At 44.2% G+C, this 19,055-nt stretch overlaps 1 protein-coding gene across 3 annotated transcripts in view; it reads left to right on the top strand.

Annotated features, from left to right (window-relative positions):
• Window positions 1–19,055, top strand: part of PARD3B (par-3 family cell polarity regulator beta) — an 894,180-nt gene that overhangs the window by 843,219 nt on the left and 31,906 nt on the right. The gene's annotated exons all lie outside the window — the stretch shown is intronic.

Below are 19,055 nucleotides of genomic sequence, written 5' to 3'. Positions count from 1 at the left end.
ATGTTAGGGCAGTGAAAGTTACACTATGTTGAAGAAAGTCAAAATTCCTTCAAAAGAAGCTAAATTATGTGCAATCAAAAACTCCTGCAACTTTTCTTTTTGATCAGAGCTGATTGTTTCCTTGAATCCTTTCTTGGGGCATGTCAGGCAAAGCATTATGAATTCTTCTAGGTGCCAGAATCAGATTTCAAAGTCTTCATGTGCCTCCCCGCCCCCACATTCTAGTAGTAGAGAGGAGAGTTAGAAATGTGTCTCTTCTGCTTATTTTTCATGTGATACCACTGTTCTAATATGATCCATTTTTACTGTAGCACAATTAATTGTGATTTATTTTTTTAAAGGCTACTTAGGAGTGTGACAACAGGAAAACATTCCCTATGCTTCTCGGGACTGCATTGGTACCTCTCCAACACAGAGACTGGAGATAGCAGGGGGAAATTACATTTGATAAGGGAGCATGCAAAGTTATAGATAATAATGCAATAACAACAGCACCATTGTCATCAATGCAAATCAAAGCATGTAGAATTAACACTGAGCTGAAGTACTTTACCAAGTAATTTTTGTAGGTTGGGCAATTTTTGTGAGCTTCCGAGACTTGGGGAAATTTCTTAAATATTTGGGGTGTGGGCTTATCTGATAGGTAAAGGGGGCAGTGGGTTGTAGTCAGCCTTTGAACTGCTAAAAAATGTTTTGCTACTGAAAACCTGCAATTAGAAAACCAGAAAAAAAAAAACAGGGGGGAAATCCCCTTTTTTTTCGTAGGGGGGGTGTCTTCAGTTTTTCAGGTTTCTCTCCAAAGTCATCAGAAATGCCCAATACTTTCATGGGAGATGAATGGCCTGACATAAGCAGAGAGGCATTCATTTAAGTGGAATACAGAAGAACATCCAGTAGTACAGCAGACCACTGTATTTGGGAATACAATATGTTCCTCATTCTTCATGCATACTGTAAATTACATTAGCAACCTGGTTGCAATACAGTCAAGGAGACCGATAGGAATTGGCCTTATACAGACCACTGATCTCTCTAGCGTAGTATTGATCGAAATCTGATTAGCAGCAGCTCCCCAGGGTATCAGACAGGCATCTTGCCCTGTCATACCTGGAGAAGCCAGGGATTCAGTGTGGGACCCTTGTGTGAAAAGCATGTGCTCTGCCATGGAGTTGCAACCCTTCTCTAAAAGACAAATGACACAGTTAGCAGCTTATGTGAACTGCCCCCCTTGTGGGTTGAGCTGGTTTTAAGCATGCCAAGGAGAACAGCCCCCTGCAACACTGAGGGTTTGCACTGATGCATTAGCTGTATACCATTATTTGCTGAGGATATGTCATCTCTGTTCCAGGCCTTTCAAAGTAGATTGTATTTATTAGATTTTACAAAGTAGAATAAATGTTTTTCTGATACATAAAACAGAAAAATACTGTTCCATAGTAAACATGGGTCTGAGGTATATTAAAACAATTAAGATTTTACTAGGGGACTGTCCGGTTCTGAGCGGGATCCACGAGACTGAGACGCTGGTGCAATTAAATCGTGTTTTATTAAAGTAATGGAAACATCAAAAGCAGTGCGCTTCATAGAACCCCTAAGTTATCTCACTAGAATACCCTAACTGCACTCTAGGCATGCTCTGCAACATTGAAAGAAAGTTGACTCAGCAGCTCCAACCCGGAAGCGGCAGGCTTAAATAGGCATGGTCTTGGAGCGTACTCTCTGGCTCCTGCTCAATTCTTGCCTTTGACCTGTCCGTTTCTCCCTGCGTCGAGAGCAGGGTGAAGGGGGGCGTGTGACACCCTTCCCTGGCTCTCCCTGTCAGGTTCCTACCTGCTCGTGGTTACTGCCTGTCACTAGGCACCACCAGGGACTCCACCAGTCCGGACTGTCCTTTTTTATGGTTTCTCTCCCCGCTCTAGCATAGATCTCAACAGATCCCCCTGCTAGGCAGCACCACCAGTCATGTCCTATAACCAGTAGTCCCAGAGACTCGGCCTGAGTCTCCCTCAATTAGGTTACCTCTGTGACTGCGTGCTTAAGCTGTCCCAATCCCTTTGATTTACTCAGACTGCTTGTGGTGTTATTCTTCCCTTCCCCGCTGCCACCATTTGTTATCCTTCAGCCTTGGTATTTACCTTACCCTCCCTTCTGGTCTCTGAAACCCCAGCCAAGGATCAGGCCTTTGGTAAACCAAAAGTATTTATTGAATAACAAAGTTAACAAGATTTCTTTAAAAGGCACTTAAGCATATGGTTACATCTATTCCTGAGGTACTGGTCTTAGTATTAATCCGAACTCCACCCTCTCCTCACATCCACCAACTCTCCACACAATCTCCTCTCAAAACCCACCAAAACAACCCTCTCAAGTCCACCAACGTCCACTCAGATTTACCTGTCATTCTTCCTTTTATACTGTCAGCCATTTTAAACATTCAGCCAATCATCCAGCATTCTACTGCCCATTCACTCCGCCTTCCTCTTTCATTCTACTTACCATGTATCTCCTATACAAACAGCACTTACCCTATTTACACTAATACAGGAACATCACAGGGCGTGCTTCCAACACCTTGTCCGAAGGAATCTGCTCCTTAGCCAGAGATTCAAGGGCAGGGGGGCCCGAAGGGTTGGACTCATCCTGCGAGCCACTGGGTGAAGGGGGAGTTAATGCCCGCTCCAGCTCAGCATCCAGCTGCTCCTCCAACATGTCTGGGGGCTACGCGGTCTCCCCGGCTGGGACAGCGTAGTCCATGAGAATTGGCCTGAAATCCTCCTTACTCTCTCTCAAGGTCTGGCGGAGTCTTAACAACTTCTGGGCCATCCTTGCCCTCTGATAACTGAGAAGCCTGAAACTCATATCTCCCCCCCTCCAGGCCCTCGCAAGAGGACTGGGGCTCAACATCATCTCCCTCTCCATGCCTTAATCTCTCCCACCCCTGGTGTCTGGGCTTCTCTGTGTATGCCTCATGAAAGTCTCTCACCAACTCTGGGGAGTGCACATCCTCTGCAGTTTCCCATGAGTGTTCAGATGGATCATACCCCTTCCAATGGATCAGGTACTGAAGGCGCCCTGGCACTTTCGTGAGTCCAACATCTGTTCCACCTCGTATTCCTCCTCTCCATCCACCAGGAGGGGAGGGGAGGGCTTGGCCTGCGGACGGTGAGGGTCGGGATGACAGTCCTTTGTCAGCAACGCCAGGTGGAACACCGGGTGTATTTTGAAGGTGGGAGGCAGCTTAAGCCCGTAAGCCACTGGGTTGATCTATGCTTCTACCTCAAAAGGACCCAGTCTGCGGTCCTGTAGCTTACGACACTGGCATGGCATGGGTAAATAACGCGTGGAGACCCAGACCTTGTCCCCCACTTGTATGAGGGGCCCCTCTTGACTATGCTGGTCCGCTACTCGCTTGTAATCCGCCTTGGTGCAGTCCAAGTGTTCCTTGAGCAACTGTTGCATAGCTTGAAGTTCTTGCATAAAGTCCTTGGCTGCAGGGACTGAAGGATTGCTCTGGGGAAGCGGGAACGCTCGGAGGTGGTATCCTAAGTTGGCAAAGAAAGGAGTTTGTTGCGTGTGCAAATGCACAGCATTGTTGTAAGCGAACTCTGCTAAAGGCAAGTAAGCAATCCAATTGTCTTGTTGGTAACTGATGTAACAACGTAGGTACTGTTCCAAAACCGTGTTCACCCTTTCCATCTGCCCATCTGTTTGGGGATGATATGCAGAAGACAGTCTTAGTTCACTCTGTAATAGTCTCCACAACGCTTGCCAGAAACATGCTGTAAACTGGGTTCCTCTATCCGAGACCAGGCTGTCTGGCAGTCCGTGTAGCCTGTATACATGTTGCACATACAAACTGGCAGTTTCTTGAGCGTTTGGGAGCCCAGCGCATGGAATGAAGTGAGCCATTTTCGAGAAGGCATCTACCACTACCAAGACTGTGGTTTTCCCTTGAGAAGAAGGGAGATCTGTACTAAAGTCCATAGTGACCATCTGCCATGGTCCTTGTGGAGTAGGAAGGGGTTCCAATAGCCCCACCAGTCTCCCGGTGGCATGTTTGGCTATCATACAAATGGGGCAAGAACGAACATAGTGCTCCACATCCTTCTTCAGTCTGGGCCACCAGAATTCCGGGGTTACTGCTTGTATAGTCTTAAATACTCCTAAGTGTCCTGCCATGGAGGTGTCATGACATTGCTGTAGGACCCTGGCCCTTAACTCCCCAGGGGGTATATAGACCGCATCCTTATGATACAGTAAGTCTCCTTTCCATGTAAAAACCTCCTGTGCTACCTCAGACTGCGCAGCTAAGTCCGGCCGACACGTCTTGACAAACGGGTCCTGTTTTTGCGCCTCACTCAATTCCGACTCCCAGGAGTCTTGACATGCCCCCACTACTCCCTTCTCGGGAGGAATAATGAACTGCAGTGGTTTAGGGGTGAGGTTCTGAAAATACTCAGGTTTTCTAGATAAGGTGTCCGCCCTCTTGTTCTGAGCTGTGGAAACATAATGGATTTTGAAGTGGAAGTGTGCAAAAAACTGGGCCCAGCGCACTTGCCTCTGATTGAGTTTGTGAGCGGTGTGCAAGCTCTCTAGATTGCGATGATCCGTGCGCACCTCGATTTCATGCTGCAGATGGTGCCTCCAGGCTTCAAAAGCATCTTTGATGGCTAACAGTTCCTTTTCCCACACGGTGTAGTTTCGTTCAGAGTCAGTTAATTTCCTTGAGAAGTAAGTGCAAGGCTTCAGCCGTCCCCCTCTCACCGCTGATTGCAAAAGGACGCCTCCGATCGCTACATCCGATGCATCAGTCTCCACCATGAAAGGGTGCATATGATCTACGTGCTGCAGAATGGGCTCTGTCGCAAACATCTGCTTCAGCTGCTCGAAGGCTTCCTGAGCGGCTTCTGTCCAGCAGAAGGGTCCGGAGCCCTTCAGGCAGTCAGTGAGAGGCGCAGTCTGCCTTGAGTAGTTAGCTATGAAGCAATGGTAGTAGTTAGCAAATCCCAAAAAGTGCTGCAAGTCCTTTTTTGTCTTGGGGGGCTGCCAAGTGAGTACGCAACGGACCTTCCCGGGGTCCATCTCTACTCCTGCTGGTGAAATGCGATACCCCAAAAAATCTATACTGGTCAGATCAAATCCACACTTCTCTAGCTTCACATAAAGATGGTGATCTCGCAGCCTCTGCAACACGGCTCGCATGTGTACCTCGTGCTCCTTGGGGGAGACTGAATATATCAAGATATCATCCGGATACACAATCATAAAGCGGTCGACAAAGTCCCTAAAGATTTTGGAAGACTCCAGGTGCTTCCGACAATCTGTAAGGCATGACTAGGTACTCATACTGCCCATAGCGGGTCTTAAAGGCAATCTTCCACTCATCCCCCTCCTTGATCCGCACCAAATTGTAAGCCCCTCTCAAGTCCAGTTTCATGTAGATCTTGGCGGATCGCAACCTCTCCAGCATCTCTCTGATGAGTGGCAGGGGGTAACTGTTGGGGATCGTGATCTGATTGAGGGCTCGGTAATCATTACACGGGCGTAGCTCCCCTCCCTTTTTCTTCATAAACAACAGCGGCGCCCCGGCAGGGGACTTCAGGGGGCGGATGGAGCCCTTCCTCAAGTTGGTGTCCAGGAACTCTCTAAGCGCAGCTAACTCCGGTTCTGACAGAGAGTAAATCCGGCTGGCGGGGATGCGTGCCCCTGGCATCAAGTCTATGGCACAATCATAGGGCTGGTGGGAGGGTAGCTGCTCTGCTTCCTTTTTGTTGAAGACATCCTGAAACTCCCCATATTTAGCGGGTAAAATTATTTCCCCTGCTGTAAGTGCTCCTGCCACCACCTCCGGTTTCTCCACGGGCTGGCAGTGTTGATGACAGTATTTGGAGGTAAAGGACACCACTGCTTCCTCCCAAAAGATGGTGGGGTTGTGTTGTACCAGCCACGGCATTCCCAGCACAACCGGGAAGCGCGGTAAGGATGCCACATAGAATGACAGGCTTTCCCGATGCCCCAGGACTGCCACCTCCAGCCCATCCGTCACCCGGGTCACTCCCCCTTCCTTCAGGGGCCGACCATCAATCGTTTCCACGGCCAAGGACTGATTCAGTTCGCGGGTGGGGATAGCATACTGTCGCGCCAGATCCCTGTGCATGAAACAAGAAGATGCTCCACTGTCAATCATAGCTTTGGGCAGGAAGCTCTGGCCCGAGGGCAGGGTGATTTGGATGGGTAGCAGAAGAGCGCCTTGGGATGGAAGGGGTCGTGGCAGAGGCCCAGCGTCTGTAGTGCCCCCCAGCTCTCTGGCCTCTACGAGTGCTGGGATGTGAAGTTTTCCGCCCCTGTCATGGCCAAACAGGTTCAGGCTATGTGGCCTGGCTTCCCACAGTACAGGCACAACCCCTCTCTTCTGCGCCTCTTCCTCTCCTCTTCCGTTAAATGCAGCCGGGGGGTCCCAATCTGCATGGGCTCTTCCCCCAACGAAGCCAGGACTCCCATGCTGGGCGAGGGGCCCACGCGGGGAAGAGGTGCAGACGCCAACACACAGGATGGTTCCATCCTCCGTTCCAGCTTTCTCCCTTCCAGGCAGCTATCGATTTGCAGACTCAGTTGGATCAGGACCCTCAGAGTGCCTGGCGGCGTGGAGCATGCCAGCTCATCCAAAACTTCCGAACTAAGTCCATTTCTGTAATAATACATCAAGGCTGGGTCATTGTACTCCGTTTCTTGGGACAAGACGCGAAAGGAATTAGTGTACTGAGCCTCATCCCTGTCTTAGGGTTCCCAGTTGGCGGGCTACTGTCTCTTTCCTCTGTGGATTTCAGAACATCTCAGCCATGGTGTCCTTAAAAGCCACAAACTGTCGCAGTACAGGATCATTGCGAATCAAATAAGGGGTGGCCCATTTGGCCGCCTCTCCTTCCAGGAGGCTAATGATGAACGCCACCTTCGCATCATCGATCGGGAACTCCGCTTGGCGCACTTGAATGTACAACTCACATTGGGCTAGAAACATAGCAAATTGTTCGCTCTGGCCCCCGTAGCGAATGGGGAGCCCCACTGGAGATTTGACTGGAGCCGGCGCTGCCCCTGGCAGCACCGCTTGCACTTGGGCAATCAGGGCTTGAAGGTTCTGGTTGTCAACTTGCAGGGCTTGAGTGGTCACTCAGAGGTTCTGGATCTCGGCGTACAGGGTTTCCATGGTTATTTGTCTTCCCCCTGCTGCCCTGTTCTGGTCCATGTCATCCGTCATGGGAACAGAGTCAAGGAGAGCTGCGGGCTGAGTCAAACTGTCCGGTTCTGAGCAGGATCCACGAGACTGAGACGCTGGTGCAATTAAATCGTGTTTTATTAAAGTAATGGAAACATCAAAAGCAGTGCGCTTCATAGAACCCCTAAGTTATCTCACTAGAATACCTTAACTGCACTCTAGGCATGCTCTGCAATGTTGAAAGAAAGTTGACTCAGCAGCTCCAACCCGGAAGTGGCAGGCTTAAATAGGCATGGTCTTGGAGCGTACTCTCTGGCTCCTGTGCAATTCTTGCCTTTGACCTGTCCGTTTCTCCCTGCGTCGAGAGTGGGGTGAAGGGGGGCATGCTTCCAACACCTCATCTGAAGGAACCTGCTCCTTAGCCAGAGATTCAAGGGCAGGGGGGCCCGAAGGATTGGACTCATCCCGCGAGCCACTGGGTGAAGGGGGAGTTAATGCCCGCTCCAGCTCAGCATCCAGCTGCTCCTCCAACATGTCTGGGGGCTGCGTGGTCTCCCCGGCTGGGACAGCATAGTCCGTGGGAATTGGCCTGAAATCCTCCTCCTTACTCCCTCTCTCAAGGTCTGGCGGAATCTCAACAACTTCTGGGCCATCCTCGCCCTCTGACAGCTGAGAAGCCTGAAACTCATATCTCCCCCCCCTCCAGGCCCTCGCAAGAGGACTGGGGCTCAACAAGGACAAAAGACAATATGGAAAAGAAAGCTTGTAAAAGCTAAACAGAAAATAGGGATTGAGATTTTGATCCTGTTTTATGTTTATATTAACTATTGTTAATTTGTACAACATAAATATAACCCGCACAAAGACTGTTTCTATCTAAAGAAAGCCACATAACAGAGAAATAAATTATTTTTGTAATTAGAAGTTACATCAAACAAGGTTTTGTACAACATTACGCTATTGCAAAAGAGTTTTAAATTGTTTATATCTGCTGATTGAGAAGGAAGATGATGTGGGAAGGAAAATGTTGGCATCATACATTTGCTGGCACTATTCAGGTATGAGAAAAAAGCTTGGACCTGTTCCCAAATTACATGAAACCGTGGTCTTAGCCAGCACTCTGGAATGCTGATCCATGTTTTGTAATCTAAATACACAGCACACTGCTGGTATTGAAAGAAAGGTTTAGCAGTAGCACAGTTGTTGTTTCTGGGTGACAAATTTATTTTCTTTTTTACATCACAATTTTTATGGCTACTCTGCACAAGAAAGAAATCCACTTGCTGTCCTGAAGTGCTTAGGACCTGATGAGGCTGATAATGAGCATGACTTATAGATTAACATTTCCTTGAGAAGATCAAACATTTCTTAATGGGACCAATGCAATGATTTTAAGCACATTGAAAAATCAATTATTCTATGGTGGGAATGGGTCCCTATTAAAGCCTCCTGAGACTTGATTTTTGATACTGTTTCAGATATTGCAAGCCAACACCTATCCTCCAACTCAGCACTTGCATTGTTATCAGAGAGAATGGTAGCAACCCTAAGGTACTCCATAGGGAATTAGTGGCTTTCTTAATGTCAGCTGCCCAGATGGAAATTTCCCTTCAGTGGAAATCTGGGAGTGACCTCACCTTGCAAAAATTGGTTTGATAGGGTATGGGATGGGATATTGCTTTATCAGAACGTTTAATGCAACATAGCAAGGTAAACGGGGGTGGGATCTAAGAAAAACAAGTTTGATATTGTTTGGTATCCCTTTTTGTGCTTTGTAAACTGCGACTCGCATATTATTCTGCCTCCAATATCCCATGTATCCCTTTGGAGAGGCTCGGTGCGCCACTGGAGGTTGCCTGAGCAAGAAGCTCTTTTTGTTATCTTGTTATCTATACCTTGTGTCTTAACATCCTCTGGGAGTCCTTGATATGTTTGTTTGTTTTATTAAGTACTCCAATTTTGTTTGTTCTGTTTTTTGGTTGTTGCAAAAATAATAAAATATACATTTAAAAAATCAGTGATACTAGTTTTCCTATCTGTGAATAGGCCATACTTTTTGCACACACGTGTGACTGGATCTTATCCATAGGAGTTTGAGATACAATGTGTGTGTTTGGAGAGAGAGAGAGAGAGAGAGAGAGAGAGAGAGAGAGAGAGAGAGAGATCAGATCCACACCAAAGGTGGTGGTCTACTTGTGCATGGTGGCTTTTCAGCTTCCCCTTCCAGCTGCAGCCCCCCATACTCCCAAAAAGCCCTTTCAAGGTCAGGCGAGGGCCCCTCTGGAGTGTCATCCAAGAGGTGTGGGGGGCTGTCCATGGAAGGAAATATTTCCCCTCTTGTGCATGCAGAAGCATTTCCTACTTGCATTTGACTGGTGATTGGATCCTGGCCTATATTTATATCACATATTACAATAAAATAGTATATTCACATAAGGAGCCAGTTGACTTGGGCAGTACAGCTTGAGTTTGGTGAATTTTATTTTAATTTGAGTTAACATTTTGTTAATACAATTTACATATTTTATTTATTTATTAAAAGATTTTATATACAGCTTTTCACTTCCATAAGGAATTATCAAAGTGGTTCACATAATAAAAACACAATTAAATCTAATCAGACTAGAGACTATACCAAATGCAGTTGAGATAAGCACATTCCCCTAGGAAATTAAGCATATTGGCCAGAGAATGTACAAAATATTTGTGATTGAGCAATTTGTATCTAAACATTAATAAACAGGAATGAAGGAGAGCCTAATGTAATGTAGTGCATTTAATATATAATAGGAACATTTGGAAGTTAACTAAGGAATTAAGGTGGGTTCAGGGCTTTTTCCACCTAGTATCATGAGGAGTCTTATTCTCACTGGTTTCTAAGGCTGATTCTATAGCCACTTACCTTGGAGTAAGCCCCATTGAATTCTGTGGAATTTATTTCTGAGCAGACATCTACAGAATAGCTTTGTAAGGCTGCAGTCCTATATACACTTACCCAGGAGTAGCAGCACTCCCAGGTAAATGGACTTAGGATTCTCACTGAGCTCAATGGGACTTATGTCTGAGTAGACATGCATAAGATTGCACTGCATATCTTCTTCACAGAATGAAATAAGGAGATCATCCCATGTTGCCAGAACTTTGTAAACACAGAAGATAATGGGAATGTTACATTCACATTTCATTTACAATCTGGGAAGAGTTATTAGATGGAGTATTTATAAAATGTGTGAGGTAGGAAAATGTAGGCAAATGTGTATCTTTTAGGCAGAGCTTGGAAAAGTTACTTTTTTTTAGACTACAACTCCCATCAGCCCCAGCCAGCATGGCCACTGGATTGGGCTGGTGGGAATTATAGTTCAAAAAAGTAACTTTTCCAAGCTCTGCTTTTAGGTGGGGTTAAAACAACACCACACACTGGCATAAGAGAATCTCTTCAAAGCCATATCAAGAGAACAGGATTGCAATCTCATGAACAAGACAAACCAGACAGAGTTAATTACTTTTATATTCTGTTTATTTCCATGAAAGAGTCCCATGTACTTAAGCAAAGCTCTCTCATATGGATAGGACCTAGAAGGTCTTAACTTTGGCTGCCAGAGATCTGTCTTTTTGTTGAAGAAGAGTTATACGCAAGCCTGTTAACGTAATATTTAGAGTGCAGTGCCTAGCTGGCTGAGGTGAAAACTGCTTCTTGCCATTTGGGATACACAAATGCTATCTGATTGTTACTTGATTGGTGCTGATTATCAATATTGTAGATATATATTTTGGATTGGCTGTTATGCATTCAGATTTTGATATTAGGGCTGTAGCTCTTGGTATTCGCAGTTCATGTCTGGTGATGGTGAAGAATCTGATTTGGGGAAACAAACTGAAACAACCCAAATGAAATATGGGTTGGTGGGCTTGTTGATCTAGGGATAGATGTATAGCCAGCCCTGGATGAGGTCTAAAAAGTATTCTGAAGGGAAAAGGCCACACAGAGTATATACAAGAACTTTACTATAACTAAAGATATGAAGAGAACAAGGCCCACAGCATGGTGCTGCTCGTAGGCCAAAACTGCAACTCAGAACTGAAACAAAACTGCGATACCCTTGGACAGATTCAGCTGTTCCTGGTATGGCAAGCCTGGAGGGCCAATACATAACAAGGGCGTACTCCGTGAAATGGTAGGCTCAAAGATTGGAAGTGATACGATCTGATGGAAGCAGAGCTTGGAAGATTACTTTTAAAAAGTAATAAATTACAAGTTACAGTTACATGGCCTAAAAAGTAGTAATTACCGTTACAATTACAATTGCTGTGAAAGTAACTGATTACTTTATTTTTCCTCCAAAGTAATCACTGCAATTACATTTCAGTTGCTTTAAAAAAATGCCTACAAGGTGCTGGCCTTGGCTGCTGCACATCTAAGTAGCCTAAAACAACATTAAAAATAAACAAACACATACAGAGATAGTAAAATAATTATTTTTATTCATAAGATAGCAATGGTGGTCTCTCCGCTGGTAAGGGTGATGGGGAGGGAGGCTGAGGCCACTACTCAGATCTTTGCATGTCAAACCAAGTGCAATCCCCCCCACTCAGCCAGCCAGCATAATCTCTCTCACTTAACCACCTCCCAGACCCTGCCCTGCCACCAACTAAGGGACAGTCACCCAAACACACATTTTCCCCTGAGGTGCAAAAAATTTAAAATACTGCAAATGCAGCACAGTAGCTGGAGAGGGTGTTGGAGGCCACTTTGTGTGCCAAGTGCAAACACAGTATTCTCTCTCTCTCTCTCTCTCTCTCTCTCTCTCTCTCACACACACACACACACACACACACACACACGTTGTCATCTTTCACCTCCACAGTTCTTTGTCTCCATTCTGCTGCTGCCTCCTTTTTCTTTATCCATGTTCTTGACCTCCGGATCCTTTCCCCGTCCACTCCATTCTTCACCACCACTATCCGTTTTTTAAAATAATTGTTTTCTCCACTCCACCCCGTCTCACTCTCTGCCTCCTCCCTCGTCGCCTCCTACCCATCCACAGTGCATGAGGAAAGAGCAACACTGCGCAGAAGTCCAGTTGGAGGCACATGATTTTCATCCACAAATCAGAGGAGCAGAAGACTTCCCTTGCTCCTCCCCAAGTAATGCCCAAAAGTAATTCCGGAAACGTTACAATTACTCCACAAAAGTAGTAAAATTACTCCTAGTTCTATTACAATCAAAATGTAAAGAAATTACCCGCTTGTTGCTCAAAAAAGTAATGAATTACAAGTAATTCGTTACTTGTAACTAGTTACTTCCAAGCTCTGGATGGAAGTGATGACTGGAGTACTATAATATGCCATACATAGGGCTACCCTTAAAAAGGGTCAGTTAGTTCAAGATGCCACCACCATACTGTTGTTTGGGACTTGGGTGTTCAGAAGACATTTCTTCAGTGCTGTTCAACCTGCACTTGTTTCTGGGCTCAATTGAAGGTGCTGCTGGTTCTTACCATTAAAGCCCTAAGCAGCTTGGGGCCTGGATATCTTGAGGACCACTTCATCATATATGTACCCCCTGTGCAATCCACTCAGCATCTGAGGTCCTTAACCACATTCCCTTACCAACTGAAGTTTGGTCATTGGCTACAAGAAGCAGAGTCATATGGAATGTTCTTCTCAGGGAGGCTCACTTACTGAGTTGGTGTCTTCTGATGTCTGCCAAAGACCTGACTCTTCCAGAAGGTCAGAGTTGGTTGATGAATGTCAGTTTGATGGTCTCCTGCTGCTGTTGATTCCTACTGCTACCCACCCACCCTTTTTATTGCTATTATCGTGTATTGATAAGGACTTGGTTGTTCTGATAACACTGCTTTATTGTCTCTTGTTGTGACATTCCATTTTAACGCTTGGATTTAGGGGACTTTTAATCACTTTTTAATTAATTTTTAAGATAGTGGGATATAATTTTTAAAATAAATACGTAAATCCACACACAAAACCAAACTCATACCAAGAAAACAATAAATAACTCAGATAACGCATAGCAACTATTTATATGCAAATTTGCAAGGAAACTCGCAAACTGTGCATCAAGGTCATGAAGAGTCAAGGCTGGAGACACCTTGGGAACATCTTTACTACTGTATCCTCCTAAGTCCAATGCTCCATGCAGCAGAGAGCCAAGTTACTTTCCAGAGCATGCTGGAACCTTGATTCCATCTGGTCTTTCTAAATGGGAGGGCATCAGAGCAATTGTAGAGGGAAGATGCACCTTGAAGGGAGTGCATCAATGTGCATCCCTTCACTCAGTCTCAGTCTTCTTCTCTCAGTCTGTCAAACACACACCCACTCTCTCTCACACACACACACACTCACACACCCTCTCTGATGTTTCCTGCTTAGAAGCAGGAAGCATCAGGAAAGATCACCAGTTGCAGCCCCAGAATATATACATATATATATAGAGAGAGAGAGAGCTTGGAATATTATTTTTAAAAATGAATAAATTACAATTACTGTCACATGGCCTCAAAAAGGAATAAATTACAATTACAATTGTTCTGAACAGAAGTGATTACTTTACTGTTACAGTACTAAAAAGTAATCGCTACAATTATAGTTAAGTTACTTTATAAAAGGTACTGACCTTGGCTGCCGCACACCTAAATAGCCTAAAACAACATTAAAATAAACAAGGGGGGTAATAGAATAAATGTTTAAATACATGATAGCAGCGGTGGCCTCTCTGCTGGTAAGGGAAATGGGGAGGGAGGCAGAGGCCACCTCTTTGCATGTCAAACCAAGTACACACACACCCCCATACACACACAATCAGCCAGCAAGCATCGTCTCCCTCACTCAACCACCTCCCGGATCCTGCCCTGCCACCAACTAAGGCACACCCACCCAAGCAGACATTTTCCCCTGGGGTGCAAAGAAGTTAAAACACTGCAAATGTAGCAAAGAAGCCAGGGAGGGCAGCACGGGCTGCTTGGCACACCAAGTACAAACACAGTATTAACACACACGCACGCACGCCTTGTCTCCCACCTCCACAGTTCTTCATATCCATTCTGCTGCTGCCTCCTTCATCCACATCCTTGCCCTCCAGCTTCTTTCTCACCACCACTGTCCATTTTAACAATTTTTTCTCTCCACTCCCCCCCATCTTGCTCTCCACCTCCTGCCTTGTTGCCTCCTAAACATCCACAGAGCACAAGGGAAGAGCAACGCAGCCCAGAAGCCCAGTTTGACCCACATGATTTTTATCCATGAATCAGAGAAGCAGAAGACTTCCCTTGTCCCCCCCCAGTAATGCCCAAAAGTAATGCTGGGAACATTACAATTACACCTCAAAAGTAATAAAATCACTCCTTATTCTATTACAATCAAAATGTAAAGGAATTACCCACTCGTTCCTCAAAAAAGTAATAAATTACAAGTAATTCGTTTTCCCTAGTTAATTACTTCCAAGCTCTGTGTGTGGAGAGAGTAAGAGAGGACTATAGAAGGAGCAAATATCATTTCGGGACAGGGGCGAGCTTTATACCTTGTAGCACTAATCCCTCTTCAGTATCAAAAGTGAAAAATGGCAACTCGTTTATGCCTTAAAGCTCACAATGCAAAGCAAGTCTTTGATTAGAAGACATCCTTTATTACCTATTACCACTGAACAGACATTTAGCACTCAAAACATACTCAGAAACACACTTACGTCACATATTTCATGATCTTCGAACAGGTTCTTGAGGTTAAAATTACCACCTCGTTAACTATTTCTGCTCCACCTTTTCAAAAATAGCTTAAAAAATCAGACCAAAATAATCTCAAAATGCAACTAATCATTCTGTGATGAAACTTCCAATTGAGCAGATGGCGGGGAGGGAGTGCTACCAATCCACAAAAAAGGAGGGTGAACCAGGTGATAGAGGACAGAGCGGACACCCTGTCTTTTACTGACAGACTAAAGTTAGCCCATGGAGAACTGCTCTTTTATCCACACATATACATGGATGAATTGGTGGGTGGACAATAAAGAAAAGCACTCTGTATGAAAAGTGTATTTCCGTCAAATAACCATGAAGGTACAGCAATATTGGTGGCGGGGGGCAGGTAGGAATGCTTTCCCAACCTCTGTTAGTGACTATGAAGATCAGAGATACTGCATTTCTGTGCCAACCAATATACAATTAGAGTTTCTGCCTTCTCTGGATCTAGGAATGCAAGAAACCTCCAGCTGTGTCCTCTGGTTAGTGCAAAGATGCATACTGATGACCATAGAGGTTAAATGTACCAATCATGAATCACTGGTGTACTTAATGCCTCTTGATTGTAGTTATTAACACCGGTATATCATTGCTAATTAATGCAATCAGTTTTCTTTAACAAATTAAGCTCTGTAAATATCAGTGAATTATCAAAGGTGAATGGCTCCCTCCCTTCAAATCTACCATCTGAGTTTTGTCTGATTAAGAGGAAAATAGTAATCTATTCTTCAGTTGCTATAGCTATGAAAGCTTTTCTGGTATGAAAGTAGAAGTTCTTGATGGGAATCATAATTCTCTGATAGGCAAAGAAAGGATGCCAGCAACAATGTTTACTTTCATCAAATTGCTTGGCTTTCATTGGAACTGGTTTCTCTTGAAGTAGTATTATTTATTAATTTATTTATTATCCTGCCCTTCCTCCCAGAAGGAGCCCAGGGCAGCAAACAAAATCACTAAGAACATCTTTAAAACAGCTTAAAAAAACCACACATTTAAAACATCTTTAAAAATAAATCTTTAAAACATCTTTTTAAAAAAAATAAAATTAAAGTATGGGGGAAGTTGGTTACTCGACTGGTGAAGTCATGTGAACTTAGGAGTCCACAATAAGATTTTGGACACCAGCAAAATGACTGCCAAGAGTATAAAGCTGAGATTGCTGTTACCTTCCAAAATACCTTCGTATTTACATAAACACCTTTATGTGTGCAGATAGGAGTGACACATGAACTAGCAGAAATAGAAACATGATTAATTGTTTTTGTTACCTGCTTAAGGGCATAGCTGTACAGTGAGACCTAGGCAAAAGCATGCATTGAAATATCTAAATAAAACCAATGACAAAGCTTCTTTTTTAAAAAAAAAAAGTGACCTCCCTTTGAGCTTAAGCTGTTTTGTTTTTTTACTGCAAAGATGGAAAATAAGAGGGTAGATTTCAATGAGTTTGATTGAGTTTACTATATCTAGAAATAAAATAATAAAGCAGAGGGAAAATACAATCTGTTCTGTCCCTGTATGTTTGTGATTTATTGAGGCATATTTCTTTTAATCACAGAATATAGCCAAGGAGGGAGAGCACTGACAGCAAGGAGGGAAAACAGCAAAAAATGCTTTAATTTAGATGAAAGATAATGTTAAAAATAAACGTTATGTAATAGCATTAATAACCTCTTATAGTGTTTTATGCAGCTTCTAAATATCAGGCTGTGTATTAATAATAATACAATATTTGAATAGCTAGAGCCTCTGCACCAGTTGTCATTACTTAAGGAGACTCTCTAATGGCTTCTATTTGTTGAAAATCATTTTAACAATGTGGCTGAATGTTCATTGTGTTTTAAATTCATTTCATGTGTAAAATGAGAACTGATTAAAATGTGTTTTTTATGTGACTTTCAAAGTGCTTTATAGAATGATTTGGATACTAATAATGTAGTGAATGCACAGACAAAAGGGAGAATTATTACATACATTGCAATAGTTCTTCTGCAGTCCCATTCCTTAGAGCCAGAGCTGCTCTTTTCCTTTGTGTGTGAGAGTAGATATTTTTGTCCACACACCAGAATTACTTATTTTAAAAACAGAAACAACATCATCTTGGGATCTTGGCAGTTCCCAGCATACAGAATTCTAGCCTGTTGGACTAATTTTCTGTCATCTGATTCTTTGCTGACTTAGTTTGATTTTATGCAAGATGTACCCCACGTACTAGCCCAATTTATCCTCCTTCCTATAGCCTTTTCTATTTAGCTGTTTAGTTACTCGCACAGCAAGGGGGAAGTCAGTAGCAGGCAGGAGACAATGGCAACCTGTTGGGATCTAGGCTTCATTCTGGCACAGTAGTGGCTTGTTTTTCTTGCAATTACATCTCGTGTTCTCCTGCACCCCTTGCCCATTGCGCTATTGTAGGGCGACCAAGTGAGCTCTAGAGATCTGTTTGGTTTTCTTCAGGCTGCTGCATTATCCTCATTGCTACCTCCTCTCCTCCATTTCAACATCTCCAAGATGAGAATTTTACAGCAGTGATTCCTCCTCCCAAATAAGAATCTTTTCTACTTTTTTCCCCATTCACTAGGACTTGCCTAGTGAATTTATCTGTGATCCCTCCAGAACCTAGATCCCAATAGGTTGCCATTGTCTCCTGCCTGCTACTGACAATTTCATGTTTATAAATATAGTACCAAAAAGCGGGCTCCAGGCCTCACCTACATTTCCTGCTGCTGACTGGTGGTTGCCTGTCCCCAATCTCGTCAGGCCCTCTGTCCATCCATCGTGAGCAACCAAATCACATGTCGCAAGCCCAGATTGAGATGGGAAAGTGTCCTCCATCTGCTGCTGTGATAAAAGCGGCCAGAGAATCATCACCACCCCACCAAAATGTGAAGCAAAAATGCCTCCTTTGTGGCCAAAAGAGATTGGGTAAGATTTCTTTCATAGCCCCATCTCTAGACTGAGCAGAAAGGTTAATTCAATGAGATGCAAAGCACTATTTCCACACAGCTGAGTGTTTTTCTCTACATAAAGGCCTCAACCATGCTGATCCAAGGAACAAAAGGCCAGAGAGAGACCCCAATCCTAATCCTGGCTCGTCTAAATAGGGTAAAGGGGTTGTAACACAAAAGCTTGACTAGTTAGTATGGAGATGGGAGCTGTTGGTGGCAAGAGGTTAATGACTCTCAAGGTATTATGCAGGGTGGAATAATGTGCAACATACATAATGACACATGTTGTTAATTTAAGTAGTAAGTCAATACAATCTACTTTTGCCCCTTTCCGTCTTGAAAAGGTCACAAAATAGCTGCATAGGTTCTTTAATTCCACAGACCCTCTTAGAGAAGAAGCTAGCATTGCATGGGATGATCTGAATATAAAGAGTCGGTAGGCTAAAGAAAGTCATCCGAATGGTCCCTTTCTTTTGTGCCTTAGTCCAAAATCTATTATGTCATTCATGTCTTATTCTTGCCTTTATTTCACTAAGGATCACAATAGCATGGCAGCCACCATTGAGGTCCAGCTTGAACACAAGAAAAAATGTTAGTATTAAATAAAAGGTGTCTTTCTGACTTCTTGGGTTTGGTCACTTTTGTGTTGAGATGTTTTGGGTGGAGTCCTAGGGTATGTGGAGTGAGCACCGGGTGCATTTACAGTCCAACCCAAGGTATGTTTCTTCACAAGGAAGCCACATTTGGTTCAATGGGATATTTCGATGGGATATTTCCAAATAAATGCAACATTACTCATAATGTTTTTCTCCTGGAGTAGTTTACATGTAGGAACATGGGGGAAACTGCCTTACAGGGAGTCAGACCATTGATCCATCTAGCTCAATATTGTTCACATTGACTGGCTGCAGCTCTCTGGTGTTTCAGATGGAGATATCTCCTGGCCCTAACCTGAGGTGCCAGGAATTGAGCCTGAGACCTTTTGCATGCAAAGCATGTCCTCTGCCACTGAGCTATGGCCCTTGCTAATCTGATTCAGTTCACCCAGTAATGAGTTTTGAGCTTCACCTGTTATGTGGCAAATACTCTGATACAGTTGTTTTCTGTTTGCACTCTTTTCTCTCTCCCTCCATTCTCATATTTTGG

This window comes from Rhineura floridana, chromosome 2, assembly GCF_030035675.1.
Source record: "Rhineura floridana isolate rRhiFlo1 chromosome 2, rRhiFlo1.hap2, whole genome shotgun sequence".
Lineage (NCBI taxonomy): Eukaryota > Metazoa > Chordata > Lepidosauria > Squamata > Rhineuridae > Rhineura > Rhineura floridana.
Note: the sequence above shows the minus strand (reverse complement) of the source record. Positions and strands in the feature narration are given on the sequence as shown.